Here is a 17612-nt window from a genome sequence, read left to right on the forward strand (position 1 = left end):
GGTTTATGTTAATAGTTACCAACACAACTAGAGAAACAAGAATGACAAGGGCAAAGGAACCAATTATCCCTGCTGACAGGCACAGTGGCACCATGGAAAGAGAGACCTCCAGCCTACATAAATCCATCAAGAAGGGGTTCTCTCTTGCAAGGCCTTAGGGCTGCAGGGCTACAAAGTACCAGGGGAACAACAAATTATACCACCACCACAACCAGTGGAACCTCAGTGGGTTTTGCTTGTGGTTTTAGTGCACAAGGATGTGAAGTCTGCTACTTAATTTTGATTAATTTCTCTACATGTTATGTAGAGGACTGCCAAGTGTTTGGCAAGTGTATCACAAAGTTCTCGACATCGAGGCATGCACTTTTCTTGAGATTTGTTTACAGCTCACTGTTCTCCCTCACACTTAGTTTGCAAACTCTATTACGTAAACAATTAAGTGGTTAAACACAAAATTTAAAAATAAGACTCTGAAGCAAAGTTTTATTAATCCTGTACTAGAATCTTAATAATCCAAATTTTATACCTATACTTCAATTAGAACGCTGTCTTTTGTGACCTACTCAAATTTAAATGTAAAAGCAAGCATTTTTATAATTTGTCTTCCAGGGTTGGATTTCTATACTCAAATCCCATTCCTTCCTCTTGCGAAAGTGCAGAGTGAATGAATACAGACTTATCAAAAAGAGTCTGTCATCGAAAACTTCAGGCCACTCCAATGCTTCTCCCTCTCTAGGGGCACAGCTACAAAAGGTTTCTGACTTACATCTGGAACATGACAACTACTTTCTTCTTGGGAAATCTGTCAGTTTCACTCCTAAACTGAAAGAAGTACTTCTCAGAAAGACTAGTCCCTCAAAAGCAGGAAAGTAAAGCCAAAAAGTCCTCTTATGTAGGTGCTGAATTCTCCTTACTTTTGAGAGACGTGATGATTAGTACACTGCTCTTGGAGGCTATACTTAGCAATGGCTAATGAGTGTTAAAGGACGTCACCTGGGGCTGGGGTGGTGGCTCAGTGGTAGTGCACTCGCCTAGCACGCATGAGGCACTGGGTTCAATCCTCAGCACCACATAAAAGCAAACTAATGTATCCACCTAAAACGAAAGATACATAGTAAATAAATATTTTAAATAAATTAAAATAAAGGATGTCACCTATTGTTTTGCATGTTTTCTACTACATTCAAATAAAGACTCAGGGAAATACTTCAGGGAGAGCCAAGGAACCCAGGGTATAAAGAGGAGTTTCTCTCTCTCCATCTACAATGCACTCCTATTTTCTAAAAAAAAAAAAAAAATTCATTTCTGGGTAGGGAGATTTTTAAAAAAATGACATCCCATTTAACAGAGAGGATCCAAAATGGAAAGCAATTTGCAGAGAACAGATTGAGGTCTCTTGATTTTTAAGCCACAGTACCATGCTTATTGTTCTACATTGCTTCCCTTGGGTGACAAGTCCCTAAGTAAGACATTCAGAACAGAAATATGCCTTCCTGGCTAGAGTTCAATTCCCAACTATTTGACTACCCGTCATTCAGACAGATACCCAAACTTTCAAGCCTATTTATGTTGTGAGTTATAATCAACACATCAATTGTTTTAGGTTGACTAATGATGGAAGAGAAAACAGATTAGCTTACTTTTAGTTCTAAATTTCTAATTTTGCCTCTGGTTCTTTTAAATCAATTGTCCAGCTGAATCAAGGAGAAGTAACAAATTCAGCAGAACAGCTTTTCATGCTTAAGGGCACTAGAAATTTTCTGGTCTTGAAATAGAATGGCTTTGCTTCTTGAGTACATTATTATTAGCAATCCATTTCCAAAATAAGATAAGAACACTCTCATGTTGCTTTCAGAACTAACACAGTTACCCAGATCATTTCAATATTATGGACACTATTGTATTCAATTTCCTTTCTGATATCCTCAGAGAAATAAGACAATAAGAATTTTTTAAAATTCCTTTAACATGGATCCACATGATAAAATTTTATGATTTGTAGCATTCTGTTTCATCTGATGTTACAAGTCTTTATAATCACCTCCATCTCAGCAAATATAATGTTCAACTATCATTTTAACACACAGAGAAACCTTTTCTCTAATATTCAATACTAGGCAGTAATGATTACATTGTATTCTGTAAACTCAGCAGAACTTCCTCCAAGCGGCATAACCTTTCTTGACTTCTAATATGTTTTGCTAGAGATAAGTTTGTGTTTGCAAACCAAAATGGAAGTGGCCTTTGCAAACATCAAGGTCTTTAGTATAGTATCTTCTCCAGAGCCATAGTTTACAGGGAAAACCAACAGCTCCAATGCATTCTTAGAAGATGCAATACACCGAAAAGGATTTCAGGCTTAAAAGAAAAAAATCTTCATGAAGACATAGTTGAAAACATCTTCATGTCCAATGAGTTGAGCAAATGCATGCCTGTAATCCCAAGCAGCTCAGGAGGCTGAGGCAGAAGGATTGTGAATTCAAAGCCAGCCTCAGTAACTTAGCCAGGCAACTTGGAAAGACCCTGTCTCTAAATAAAATGTAAAATAGGGCTGGGGATGTGGCTTGGTGGTTAAGTGCCCTGGGTTCAATCCCTGATACCAAAAAAAAAAAAAGAATATATAATGAAATAGCCATTAAGAATATAAGTTATGGAAACTTATAAGACAGTAGAATTAGCAAAATCAGATGGGTTTTTTGATCTTTAATATTAAAACCCACCTGAATACTCCCAACACATCCCTAGCTGGTCCATGTCCTCCTTTAGTGAAGATCTAACAGGATACTTTTAGACAGTAACAAGTTCCATCTATGAATTCCACACTACAAAAAGGCTACCATAGTTTGGGAGGCTCCTTCTTTGTTAAAAAGATATGTTTTGTTTTTAAAAAATGAGGCATAAAAGCAGATGGGTGAATAGGTAGAAGGTGGTAAGTAACTCACTAGTCACAAGAGGTGGCTTTTAAAAGGCTTGGAGAGGGGCTGGGGATATAGCTCAGTTGGTAAAGTGCTTGCTTCTTAATCAAAGGATAAGAAACACACTTCCTGAAAGCCTGTGCAAGATAAGAAAGACCTTTATCTCAGTGACCTAACTATACAGATATGGAGACAGATCTGCAAACAAATAATCACAATACCCAAGAGTGAGTGCAGCAGAGCCAGCACAGGCAGAATCCTGAAGAGCCACAGTTTGCAGGGAAAGCCAGTAGCTCCAATGCATTCTTAGAAGACGTAATACACCAAAAAACTATTTCAGGCTTAAAAGAAATCTTCATGAAGACATAGTTGAACGTTTTCATGTCCAATGAGCCGGGCACATGCTGCCTGGAGAAATGAGGGGGAGTCAGGGAAGGTCCCCAGAGGTGAAGTAATGGGGAGTTTTCCAGATGCAGAAAAAAGCCAAGTGACCTGAGATGGAAATGGTATGTAAAAAGGCACAGAAATGCAAAAGTGCACGGCACACTGGGTCTAACTCACTTGATAAGACTCAAAGGGCCTGAAGGAGGTAAGTGAAAATGCACCTGGAAAGGTGGTGATAGCCAGGCTTGTTCTCTCATAAGCTAAGACAGCTAGACTTTATATTAGATGGAGAGGGGGAAGAATTGAATGTTTTTAATTTAAAGAATGATATGATTATAGTTGAGTTTTTTAAAAAGATAATTATAGGAGTTGTGGGATACTGGTTTATCAGGGTTATGCACAAAAAAACATCTGGGAAGCTTTTTATAAAGCAAGATGCCCAAACTCTACCCTCAATTTAGCAGGTCTGAAGCTTTAGAGGCAAGGACAGTCTTTCTAAAGCACTTCCAACTAAAAATCATTAATGTAGGGTGGATTTGGAAGGAGGAGGGAATGGAAGCTATGAGACCAGGTAAGGTCTTATGGCAATTGTCCAGACTAGGGCTTATGAGGTGGACAGTGGTAGTGAAATGGGGTAGAGACAAAAGGAAAGATATTGCTGGAGTCAGACAGACATAAGACATGGTGACTGCATAAGAATACAGGGTTAGGGAGTGAAGGATAATGGAATTTTTACCTGGCTGTGGGGGAGGTAGAGGTATCAATATCTGAACTAGGTAGTGGACACAGAATAAGCAGGAAGGTAAGGGTGAACAGGATTTTAGCTGTGAAACTGTAGACTCTCTAGTGCCACTGACAAACACAGGTAACTGGATGTCTAGAAAGCAGATGGAAATAGGAGAATGTAAACTAGGTGAAAAGTCAATTTGAAAATATTAGAGTATCTTAAATGGTACCAATTCTTTGAGTATTATGAACACTAGAGAGGCACACTTTATTTATTGTTTCTAGGTGGGACAGGATAGGTTTGGGAAGGTGACTTAGATAACAGATACAAAGCTTCCAGTTATTGGGAAGACCCCTCTCTCCTATAAAGTGAAAATTTAGTTTACTGGCACAAACCACTTTCATGTAGTTCTCTGCTATGTTTAAGTCTCCTCTAAAATTCATGTTAAAATTTAACTGCCATCAAGGTGTTTAAAGAGGAGGTCCCCTCAAGCAGTGATTAATGCCATCACGGCAGGAGTGGATTAGCATGGTGGGAGTGGGTTGACAAGAGGGTGGGGCCCATGCTTGCACTGGTGCTTGCACCTTCCACCAGGGGATGACACTCGAGGGCCTTTGCCAGAGGCTGGCACTGTGCTCTGACTTCCCAGCCTCCAGAACCCTAAAACAAACACACGCTTATTTTTGATGCATTACACAGTCTCAGATATTCTGTTATATAACAACATCAAAGAGACGAAGGCACTCTCTTAGGACCACACTATTCAAATTCCTTCTGGTGGATGTTCTGGAATATACAATAATTCTAAATAAAAATTTCCACAAAATCTCTCTTAAGGTTTTAAAATTCGAATCTAAGACTAGATGATAAAGAACTTGTGCCTTTAAAGATCTTCTAGAACAAAGGGTTGGGGATGTAGCTCAGTGGTAGAGCACTTGCTGAGTACGTGTGAGGCCCTGAGTTCAGTCCCCAATAGGGGGTTAAAAAAAAAAAAAAAAAAAAAAAAAGAGGTAGCTAAAAATCTTCCAGGACAGATTATATGCAAGTGTATATTTGATTCATTTTTGAATTTCTGTGTTTCTATGAAGTGGTTAGTACTGTGCTAATTTCTGGGGATCAAAATTTAAAAAATGAAAACTTAGAGAAGAAAAATTCATAAAAGAAATAATCATGATATAGTAAGGAATTCACACAGATTTATAAGAAAACAATTAGTATTTTAATCAAACAAATATATAAAATGGATATATATCTTTAAAAAGAAGTAACACAAATAACTCAAAAGAGATTCATATTAAAAATTACCAAACATTTTCCCTCATAGAAATAATGATTTTTTAAAAAGGAAATCTTTAGCACTGGAGAGGATTTTGACTTAGGTCCTTCATTTACTTTACTAGTAGTCAAGAGAGAAAATAAAACGACGAGCCAATTTGGCAATACATCCATCAAGACCTTAAATAGTGTTCAAATACTTTTGAATCAGGAATTCTTCTAGGAATTTATTCCAAGGAATTAATCAGAAATAATTTATAGTAAATAAAAGATTTACTTTAACAAATAATCAGAGAAGTAGTATTTATGATAATTTGGAAGCAGACAAAATATTCACTATGGGGAAAGGAAAAGAAAACAATGGTATGTCCATAATCATAGGGTATTTTGCTGTTATTGAAAAATAATGCTGTGAAGAGTTCTTAATTTCTTGGAAAAGTGCTTAGCCTGAAGGAGGTTAAAAAAAAAAAAAAAGGAAGCCGAGGGCTGAGGGTGTAGTTCAGTGGTGGAGCTTTCCCAGCATGTATGAGAAAAAAGGGCAAGAAAATTAGGGAACAGCTAACAATTATTGAATATTGGTATCTACCGTTCAGACACTCTTTAGAGCTGTAAGTATACCATGTGTCTTCACAGCAGCCCTATAACATAAGACACAACTATTCACACATACACACACCATGGTCTCAGCTGAGTAATATAAGAAGCATAAGGCCAAAATGCTAAGTGGAACTGTGAGCAATTTCTCCTGCTTGCTTATACTTTTCCTATACTTGCCTGATTTTCCAACTTTTTAATTTTTTTTTCCAGAGAGAAAGGTGCTTAATGTAAGAAAAAAAAATTTACAAAGTACAGGGGAAAACAGGAAAAAAAAAATAACCTATAATGACACTGAGTCAAGTTTTGTAAAGTGAACCTATATTGTTTTTGTTATTAAGAAAGCAAACTTAAAGTGTAATACAAAACACAGACGTGCATGCACACTCACACATGTGAGATGGTGCTGTACGACTTCAATTCCTGAAGAAGCCCAGTAAAACAGTCTGAGTAGATCCCAAGGTGTACAACCTCCCAGCATCCTCCCACCACCGTCCCTCAGGAAAGGAGGTAAAGAAAACACCTCGGATCATTCTGGATTATCTATTCTCTTAGACTGTAGAAATTTATGTGATTTTTTAAAAAACTGTTATATATTAAGTACACAGCATTCATGGTATGAGTCATGGTGTAGGTACTCAGTAATATTTGTTGATCATGAGTCACACCATGTGTGGAATATACAGTAGTGTGGAGAGTACAGAGTGTCATTTTTCTGTTATATTTCACTTTGGTGAGACTGTTCTCCATGAATGGAACCCTGACATTATAAGCTGTTGTATTTGGTAGATGTGTCCACAGTGTTTCCAGCTAGAGTAGGCCTCCCCCAGCCCTCGAATCGCAGACAGTGTATTCCTCTCTATTTAACTCTGTGTCAACTACTTGATATATGTTATTTTTTTCCTTCTATTCTACCATCTGGGACTTAGTAATAGAATCAGCAATGGAATGTGTCTTTAATAACACCAGCAATATTTACTGAACATTTAATATGTGTCAGACTCAGTGTGACTATTTTCCAGGGATTCACTCATTTAACAACCCCAAAAGGTAGAAACCATTATTCTTATTTTACAGATGGAGAAACTGAGGCATGGAAAGAAGTAATGTTCTTGTGGTCACAAGGACAAATTATGGAATAACTAGTATTGAACCAGGCAGTGAGGCTCCGGAGTGTGTTGTCAGTCATGATAATAGAGTCACTTCGGGAAAAACCTTAAGGCTGTTTACTTAAGTTTATAAATTAAAATTGGCAGCACAATAATAATTCTTGTAACCTTTCCATAGAAAGGTAAAACAATAACAGTCATAGAGTATAGTTTTTGGTGATTTATTTTTTCCCCATCACACCATTAAAATACTGTATTATAAATGCCTATCCACATTCAAATCAACTTGTTTGAGCTCTCATTTTTAATTATTGCCAGGCTGCCCCAAGGAAAACTAGGTAAGACAGAATAAATTGTTTCCTTCAAAAACATGTTTCCAGTTTATTAGGATAACTTTAAAATATAATCATAACTTCAAAGATTTTCTAGGTTCTTAATCTCAGTCTAACAGCATATATTCATTTAATGAACAGTTAACTATTATATCAGTCAGACTGCTGACTTAAAAAGAAATGCAAACTTAACACTGGGCATAGGACCAATAGTAAGTGTTGTGACTTGCTTTGGCTTTCTGAGTTGATTTAGATCCAGGGGCAAGCACTGTCTGCCTAAGACTCTAACCAAGAATGTGAACATATGTTATCAATGTTGTTTAAGCAAGACTTCTACATGAAAATGGGCAAAGGAATAAATGCACAAAGCCCACTCTGAAGCCTGGGGTTGGGGCGAGATCTTGGGCACCGGTCAGAGCTAGCCCTTCTCCTGAGGCCTGTGGACAGAACCTCTTCTGTAGGAGGCCATGGGATTTCAGCTGTTACACCTGCCCTTCACATGGTTTGCACATTAGCTTGCTCTTTCCACCAGAGCATATTTTTAGTTGTAGAGATGGGTTACTGTCCTGCAATTCACTCTCACCTGGATAGCTGTCTGTCAGCCGTGTACTTGGGCATTCTTAGCAGATTTTTGGTCTGTTTATTACTGTTAGTGTACATACAAACAGATTTTATTATGCCCCAATGCTTTCATTTTTGTGATTACTTCTTTTTTGTACTCCTCACAATAATGCTTTTCATAGGGGGTAACCATGTAGTTAATACATTTAATCTCATTACATTTTTTATAGCCAGCTATTTTGACTAGAATCTAGATACCTATGATACTTTTAAAAATTTTTATTTATTTATATATATTTTTAGTTGTTGATGGAACTTTATTTTACTCATTTATATGCGGTACTAAGAATCGAACTCAGTGCCTCACACATGCTAGGGAAGTGTGCTACCATTAAGCTACAATCCTAGGCCCCGTTACCTTTTTAATATTTATTTTTTTAGTTGTAGTTGGACACAATACCTTTTATTTTATTTATTTATTTTCATATGGTGCTGAGGATTGAACCCAGGGCCTCACACATGCTAGGCAAGTACTCTACCGCTGAGCCACAACCCCAGCCCCCCCATGTTACTGTTTTTTTTTTTTTAAATATTTTTTAGTTGTAGATGAACACAATATCTTTATTTATTTTTATGTGGTGCTGAGGATCGAACCCAGTGGCTCACCTGTGCGAGGCAAATGCTTTACCACTGAGACACAACTCTAGCCCCCCATGTTAAGACTGTCTTCCTGACTCACTTGGATCACACTATTAAGTCATGTGGCAGATTTTATCATAGTTTAAAATAAAATGAATGCAAAGCCCACAATTATAGACTTCCTCATTCTTTTACCCAGTGAACTATTCCAGCCCATCTCTCCAGCAAACTGTTCTTGCTTCATTTGAGCCCCTGCCTTGAGCTCTTCTCCCAGGTCCCCTTCCTGGAATGTCCTTCTTCACAGACTTGCCAAAATTCTCACATCTCTTATCAGAAAAACAGCTCCTGAAACTTCAGCATCTCCAGGAAACTCCTGATTATAAGCTCCATTTAAATAAATATGAGCCTCAAAACACAAACAAAAATCTATGCTTATCACACCTAGCACTGCTAGCTTTGGGGAAAACACAAAGTTGAAGACTATCATTGCCCTCAAGAAGTTTACAGTCCTGAAGCTGGGGCTGGGGCTCAGTGGTAGAGCATTTGCCTAGCATGCATGAGGCACTGGGTTCAATCCTCAACATCATATAAAAATAAACAAATAAAATAAAGGTATTCTGTCCATCTACAACTACAAAAAAATTAAAATAAAAAAGAAGTTTTTGTCCAATCATTTTCATAATTGTCACAGCAACAATAGATACTTAAGCTCAGTGTAATATATGGTGATTTTCGGATCAAATCATGCTTGACAATAATTTACAATCAAAATCATGTGAAACATTTAAAAACATTATGACTTAGTCTAGTTATTTCATTTGATATAATCAAAGATGAATACAATAAAAGAATATGAAAAATCCTATGAAGTTAACAGTGAAGAGAGTTGTGTTATCTGCCTACATTTCTTCACTTGGAGAACCCTGGGGAGAACTGGAAGTAATGTCTGCATCTGTGGAGCATGAGCAATGCATCTGTGCTCAGTCAGGCCCTTCAGACACACATCTGAATCCTTGCTGCTACTCATGGTGGGATTCCCATTTCACAAATAAGGAAATGAAAATGAAAGAGGATAATCAATGTGTTCAAGAGTATATGGTAGAACCAATATTGGAACCGATTTTTATCTGGTTCTAAAGCCATAGAAGGGATCTAATCCATAGATCCACCCTCCTAATTCAGGCATCTCTGTATTAACCAAATTTTTCAGATCAGAGTTCTCAGGGGAACAATACATTCTCAAGTTGAGAAAAACTGCCCTAATTTAGGATGACTGGCTTCAAATCTAACTTGAAGTCACTAACGAAAAAAAAAGAGGAAGAACTAAGTATCATAACTGATAACTAAATCCATAACAAATTTCACCAAGGGTAGGGGGGTGGGTGGCTTCCAGGATACTGGAATTTCATTAGGACACTTGCTGTTACCTTTGCCAAGCTCTTGTTTTGGGTCAGTGTCTAATAGAGCTCACAGCTGTTCAGGCTTAACAAGAATGTTTCTGCCCAATATCCCACAGCTCCACCATCAGTCCAGGCAATAACTCTGACCTATCCTCTGTGGCACATGCTGAAATGTCAGCATCTACAGGAAACTCCTCTGATTATAAGCTCCCTTTAAATAAATAAGAGTCTCAAAACACAAACAAACAAAAATCCATGCTTATCACAACTAGCACTGCTAGCTTTGGGGAAAACACAAAATTAAACAAGTTGAAGACTGTCCTTGCTCTCAAAAAGTTTATAATCTAATCGTTTTCATAATTGTCACAACAACAATAGATATTTAAGCTCAGTATAATATATGACAATTTTGGGCCTTGGTGGGTTAAAGAAAAACACACTGAAATTGGAAGAGGATCAGGTCTCCAGAGAGACCTGTGAACCTCTCCAGCAAACTGTTCTTGCTTCATTTGAGCCCAACTTGAGCTCTTCTCCCAGAGAAAAGGAAAGCTGCAGACCAAATCAACAAAAAATGTTCACTTAGATTAACTTTCCTCAAAAGATGGCAGCATCCAGGACACAGATATTTCTGCTGCATAAGGCTTCAGGATGTGTTAGTTTTTCTTCAAAATTTAATAGACCTATACATGGACCCCAAATGTAACCAAAATACATTTGAAAACAACATATATTTGACTAGTCAAGCCAGCTTATTGATTATGATGAAGAGGACACATGGGATTTATAGTGATTTATAATGTTGATTTTATTGGTGAAATATTAAGGAGGGCAGATTCTAAATTCCTTTTATTGCTATGATTCATCCTTCTCTCAAAGAGCACTCTGACTGGAGCCAACAGTTAGGTCAAGTGCAGAGCACCTCTTCTTCCTAGACTAGAGTGAAGTTTTCTTCTGAGCAATGACAAATCACCTCCTATTGTCAAGGCAGGTTCCACGTTTACCTACTGAAGCAAGAAGTTAAACAAATAAGGCAAACCATCTTTTGGGAAAGTCAAAGGTTAAAAAATAACTACTGCTACTGTGAATGTAGCATAAATATCATGCTACATATTTACAATGAGGTTTCTCTGACTTTTAGCAAGTACATTTTACTCTATTGGTCTTTCATAATAATTAACAGAGAAAAGTGCAAAATTTCCAAAATGAACTACCAGTCTGAACAGGTTACAATTAACTTGTTAATAGAAAGAAAGAAAAACCAAACCAAAAAAAAAAAAAAAAAAAAAAAAGCCTTTCACCAGACATGTTTATAGCAATTTGACATAGCTATTTGTGGTACGGGCCTTATTTAATGTTTTTTTTTTTTTTTTTAGGAAGAAAAGGTTTACCACAAATGAATTCTTAAACTTTCACCACTAAACAGGGTCTAAATATTTGCAGAGGAACCCAGGTATCTTTCTCTAGCTCTAAAAAAGGACAGAATTGTAAGTTGACACAATGATCAGTAAATTAACTAATTAATAGTATTGCTCAGATTAATATGAGTTCAATATGTTGAAAAATCAGACAAGGGTCTTACAAAACAGATATCCAAATCAACAGAAATGTACTATTTTATTTTCAAAACCTTTCAACAATGAATCTCCTCTTCCTTATTCTCCTTGTTCTTTAAACATAGAGAGGCAGTCCATACTACTTTATATAGATGTTTACTTCTGTATTTAAGAAAACTTAAATGCTTCCACAAGTTGCTGCTCCCAGAGAAGTTAGAGACACCTGTCATGCAATGTCATTTCCCGACCTATTTACATAGTCACTACTGAAATCTGTTTTCAAAAATAGAAACAAATACATTGCTACAGAAAACAGGCTGAGTCTGAAGTATTTCTACTAGACAGGGAGGATAGAGTGGGCTGTCCCTTATACAGTGACTCCCTGGAAAGTTCCAGGGGCTTTAGCACCGTGTCAAAAATGAACACGAGTATCTTCAACACAGCAGCTAAGGAGCAAAAACATAAAATGGCAAGGAAAAGGAAAAGCTGGCAACCTCTGTGTTCTGTAGCAAACGCTGCTTCCTTCTGCATACCCCTGGCATCTACCTCACTACACTGCTACTGTCCCTGAGGAAACAGCAATCACACGCTGAGGGTTCTTCTCCACAAGGTAGTTTACTTCACAGAGCACCTTGGGAGAACAGGTCTGAAACACAGGTCTGCACTGTGCTAGCAAGCCCATGCAGGAGGCAAATGCAGCCAACAAACAGGAAGGCAGTGCAGCGCACAGGTGCTACTCAACGGAGTTTAAAAAGGAAACACTCACCTGCAACAGAATCCAAGTCTTGCCATTCAGTGACTCAGTGAACTCAGCGAATGTATCCTGATGGGGACTTTAAGGACCTCCCCAAGGTCCTTTCTTCTTTGCCAACTGGGGGATAAGAAGTCGTGTGCAGGGACTGGGGTTGTAGCTCAGTAATAGAGCACTTGCCTCACAAGAGTGAGGCACTGGGTTCAATCCTCAGCACCATATTAAAAATAAGAAATAAAGAAAATAAAGGTATTGTGTCCATCTACAACTAAAAAAAAATAATAAAAAATTAAAAAAGAAGAAGAAGAAGAAGAAGTAGTAGTAGTAGTCACCTGCAGACTGCATCTGCCAATCCACCTAGGGAGGTAGCTACTGGCAGAAGAGCAAGGCTTAATTTTTTATTGTTTGGCTGAAGAGAAGTTAATAGAAACACAAGCAGGATGAAAAAATAGGACAGCAATGTCTATCTAACCCTTTGAAGAAAAGAGCTCCCTAATTCATAAAGGCAGCTCGTCAAGAGGGCAGCTGAAACACAAGAGCCCAACAGCGTGAGCTGCTGAGCAAGCTTCAGGAGGCACCTCTAGCAGGACGATCTGATGACACCGTCCCTGCCACTCAGACTTATCCTGTGGTCTCTTGTTCTTTCATCTCATCCACAGCTCTTAAAACCCCTGTGCCTAGCTTCTGCCTCCTTCACATTTCAGCCCTCACTTGTCTCGAGTCACCTGAGTATTGTCACACCTTTCTATTGGTTTGCTGGTGTCCAGAGAAGAATTCTGTTGTTATTAATGCGCATCTTACTCTTCAGGGCTGGCGCGTCTTTCGGCCCCAAGCTGTCCATCCTCCTCTGTGCTCATCTTGATTTTCACCACATCCTTAGCTTTCTAAGTGTCCCAGGTAAAAACTCTATTCAAACACAGGACTTATATTCTGGACTTTTCCACCACAATAAAACAAAATAATAAAGTATATAAAAGCACTTCCACTGAAACAGAGCTAATCAAGACAAATCCCACATTAACCATCTAAATACCTGGGAAAGAATTCTATTATTTCCTTAGATAAACAAAGAAGTGAGGAAAATCAGGACTAACACTGATTTTAATTTAAACACTTTGATGTAAAAAAATGCCTAAAAGATAAAGTGAATACACATACTAGAATGAAAGAGTTGATTTATTATTTCAGAAATATAAAACAAATAGTGAATAATATCTTTCAAGACTTCAAGTTCTAAGAATATACAAGAGGGACATAGTTCAGAATATAAAGGGCATTTGAACAATAGGTGAAATTAACTTGATGGGAAAAAAAAAGAACTACAGAATATCTATTATTGAAATACCATAATTTAAAAAAATTAATTTTTTTTAGTTGTAACTGGGCACAATATCTTTATTTTATTTATTTATTTTTATGTGGTACTGAGGATCAAACCCAGGGCCTTGCACGTGTTAGGCGAGCGCTCTACCGCTGAGCAATCCCAGCCCCTGAAATACCATAATTTTATAATAAAAGTGCATCAAGAAAGAAAAAGGAGGGCTGGGGATATGGCTCAAGCGGTAGCACGCTCGCCTGGCATGCGTGCGGCCCGGGTTCGATCCTCAGCACCACATACAAACAAAGATGTTGTGTCCGCCGAAAACTAAAAAATAAATATTAAAAAAAAAAAATTCTCTCTCTCTCTCTCTCTCTCTCCTCACTCTCTCTTTAAAAAAAAAAAGAGAGAGAGAGAAAAAGGAGCAGTAAAGACATGAAAGAACACAAGCTTTGGAGAAAAAGGTTCACGTTCCGACTCTGGTACTAAGCGGATGATGAGACCTGTGTGATGTGGGACAATGCATCTTTTGTGCCTCAACTGTTTGTCAGTGAGTTGAGGGGGCTGGTTCTAAAGCAAGGATCTTCACATGTTGCCCCTGGGATGGCGGGAGGCAACTCAGTACCCAGGGTGGACAGAAAGGGACAGAACAATACCGTGAGGCACCACCTTGATTCAGTAAGAAGCTCTACCTCAGATTTCAGATGAATAAAATATTCTATTGCTTATTTTAAAACTATGTGAAGTCCTTTCCTGACTATGAAATTTAAATGAGAATCTCCTGCTATATTCTTAGTATCCTGTTGCCTTCTTTTATAGTACTTATCAAATTTGCAATTACATAGAACTAATGTTGTTTGTTGACTGATTTTACTCAAGAGCTTGCAAACTTCAAGAGCAGGAGCCACAGGGTTTGTTCTAGCTCTGTGTTCACACTATGTATTTAAGACCATCACTGGAACACAGTGGGTGCTCAAGAACTATCCATTCAACAGCGAGTAAGTCCCTTTCACATCTAAGATTTTTCTTATTTTACTTACTGCTCTCTTCTACTTTGAACAACACATCAGCTGACACCCCCAAAGTGCCAATGGGGAAGGGCTCACCTAAACTGAATTTTAGTTTTAAAAAAATTTTTTTTATATCTTTATTTTATTTTTATGTGGTGCTGAGAATCGAACCCAGTGCCTCATGCATGCTTGGCGAGTGCGCTACCACTAGAGCCACATGCCCAGCCCCTAAACTGAATTTTAAATGGGACAAATGCCCAGACAGGGAATCCAAAGGCGAGCAGACAGACAGGACATTCAGAACGGTAAAAATTCTTGAGTGAGAGGAGTCTTGAAGACTAAACGATCCTCCAGTAGAACACAACACCTGAACACCAGGAGCGGTAGAACTGCTCATGTGTACTGAACATCTCAGGCCAAAACTGCCTGTTAAGTCAGCCTTGGTATTTAATTTCTGGGCCAAAAGAATCTAAAAGCAATTTTAAACATCATCATATATTAGGAAATTTACCAGGGGGTGAAAGAACCACCCTGCATTTCATTAAAACATGTATCAAAGCTGGGTGTGGTGGCACAGGCCTGTAATCCCAGGTACTCAGGAGGCTGAGGAAAATAAGATCGCCAGTCTTAGCAACAGAGTGAGGCCCTGTGACACAATCAGAAGTAGAAAGGTTTGGGGATGTATTCAGCAATACAGCACCCCTGGGGTTCAAGTCCCAGGTACTATAAACAAACAAACAAAATCCAAAGCCTCAGAGTCGTTGGGAGACAATGCTATCTATGAGAGTAAACTATAAATCAGCTGCAGAAGTATTCTAGGAACTCCTGGTTCAAGGTGATAGGCTGTGCACATGCTGGGAATTCAGCCTCCTCTACCAAAGAAAACGGATTTAAACATATAAAAATAAATGGATGCATGCAAAAGTAGAATACAAACAAAAATAAACTCTCTTTAAGAGAAAAAAAGGGGGGTTGGGGCTTTAGCTCAGTGGCAGAGTGCTTACTTAGCATATGTGAGGCACTGGTTCAGGCACCACATAATAAATTAATAAACAAAGATATTGTGTGTCCCTTAACAACTAAAAAAAAAAAAAAGAAAAAAGAAAAGAAAATATGTCTACCATGAAAGAAGATAAAAAGGAAGCCATGGTGCTGGGCAAGGCTGACTCTAGCTGGCATCAGCCACACACAGGAGAGCAGGCCACCATGGGGCTGGAAGATCTTAAATCTTGCCCCTCCCCCCTTCCCAAAACAGCATCTGAAAGGGTCTTTAAAATGAGTATATTAACTATCCTGTGGACCCTAGATATTAGAATAAGAGCATAAAATGTTTTGAAAAATAACCAATTAGAGACTTTAAAAGTGAAAGTCACAATTATTGAGTTTTAAAAAAGTCCACAAATGGACTTACAAAAAAAAAAAAAAACAAAAAAACAACTGAACCACCTAAAGACTGACAGAGGATTAAACTACGAAAAAAAAAAAAAAGTTAGGAAACGTGAGAGACAGATCCAATAATTTTAAAGTCTACGTCTTGGAATTTCGAGGAGCCCAAATATCCCAGAGACTAAGAAACTTGGATATTAAAAAAGTCAAAAATTCAATTACATAAAAACTTAAACAGCTTATATCCAGATAGAGTATGGTAAAACCCCAGATTACCAATTCTATAAAGAAAATCCTAAAAACGTTACCAGCAAAATATGAAACATTCAACAGAAAGGAAGAAGAATCAGACTGTCTTCAGCAAAACAGTTTACGAGTTAACAGAAGAGTGAAATCCTCAAAGGACGAAGGGAAACAACTTCTGGCTGGATTCTAAATGCAGTCAAATGGTCATTCAAGAGTGAGGATGCACCACAATAATTAGACAAGAAAAATAAAGATATCCATATGGTAAAGGAAGAAGTAAAACTATCTCTACTAGTAGATAACATGATTTCACGTGGAAAATCCTGAAGATTCCACACAAAAAGAATTATTAGAGGTAAGCTCAGGACGTTAAGATCAATACACAAAAAAATAAGTTGTGTTTCTACATATCAGTAATGAAAAAGCTGAAAATAAAATGTAAGAAAACAATGTCATTTACAATAGCATGAAAAGGAATAAAATACCTAGAAATGAATTTAATCAAAGTGTTAAGAACTATAAAACATTATGAAAGACAAAAAGTCTAAGTAAATGGAAAGACACCTCATGTCCTGTCCAGAGACTCAAAAACTTAAAATTAAGATGGCAATATTCTTCAGAGTGACCCGTGGATTCTACTTCTAAAATACAGGTTTCAGTTTCATGACTCAATTTCCTAAGGTCCTTGAGGTTCTGAGTCAGCACATGATAATTCACACAGCCTCTTCCATGACACCAGGCCAGCTGGCACTTTCACCTATCATCTTTTAAAGTATTTTTATTTTTAACCAATAGTCAATAATTTCAATGCAATGTGAATGTGGAGAGAAACACACTCAGCAATTTGATACTATATTTAAACACACAGGGGATAATTAGGAAAACTATTCAGATACTTGGCCCTGAAAGAAATCACAACTCTACTGAAGAATCATTATCTTACAGAGCACCACTCCAACCAACATTCAATAGTATCAGAGAGCATCAAAGAATACTAAAAAAGTCTCATGTGTTTGGAAATTTTGAAAATTGCCTTAACTATGTGTATTAGAAAATTTTTTCAAAAATCAATTAAATAAATAATCATCTAAAGAATAAGAAACATGGGGTTTGATCCCTGTGTACTTTTTCTTCTCTACCTACAAATCTATACGTTGCCAATTCCTAAATTTATACTTTGAAGCACACACTCCAGGATCACCCCCTACACACACACACACACACAGACTTACATCAACTGCCTACTTGATATTTCTCATCGCGTGTCAAAAAAAATTCAACATGTCCATAGTGGAGCTCTTCTGATACAATTCAAATTGGCTGTACCTATAATAATCCTCTTCTCTGTCCTTTCCACTGTTCATACTGCTCTTTCCCTAACTTTATGTCCAACCTGTCGGCAAACCTGTTGG

The 17612-nt window shown here is 37.6% G+C and overlaps 1 protein-coding gene across 1 annotated transcript in view; it reads right to left on the bottom strand.

Moving 5' to 3' along the window:
- The window catches only part of Dtnb (dystrobrevin beta), a 227110-nt gene that overhangs the window by 70714 nt on the left and 138784 nt on the right, over nt 1-17612 (bottom strand). The window lies entirely within an intron of this gene.

Source organism: Callospermophilus lateralis, chromosome 14 (genome assembly GCF_048772815.1).
Source record: "Callospermophilus lateralis isolate mCalLat2 chromosome 14, mCalLat2.hap1, whole genome shotgun sequence".
Taxonomy (NCBI): domain Eukaryota; kingdom Metazoa; phylum Chordata; class Mammalia; order Rodentia; family Sciuridae; genus Callospermophilus; species Callospermophilus lateralis.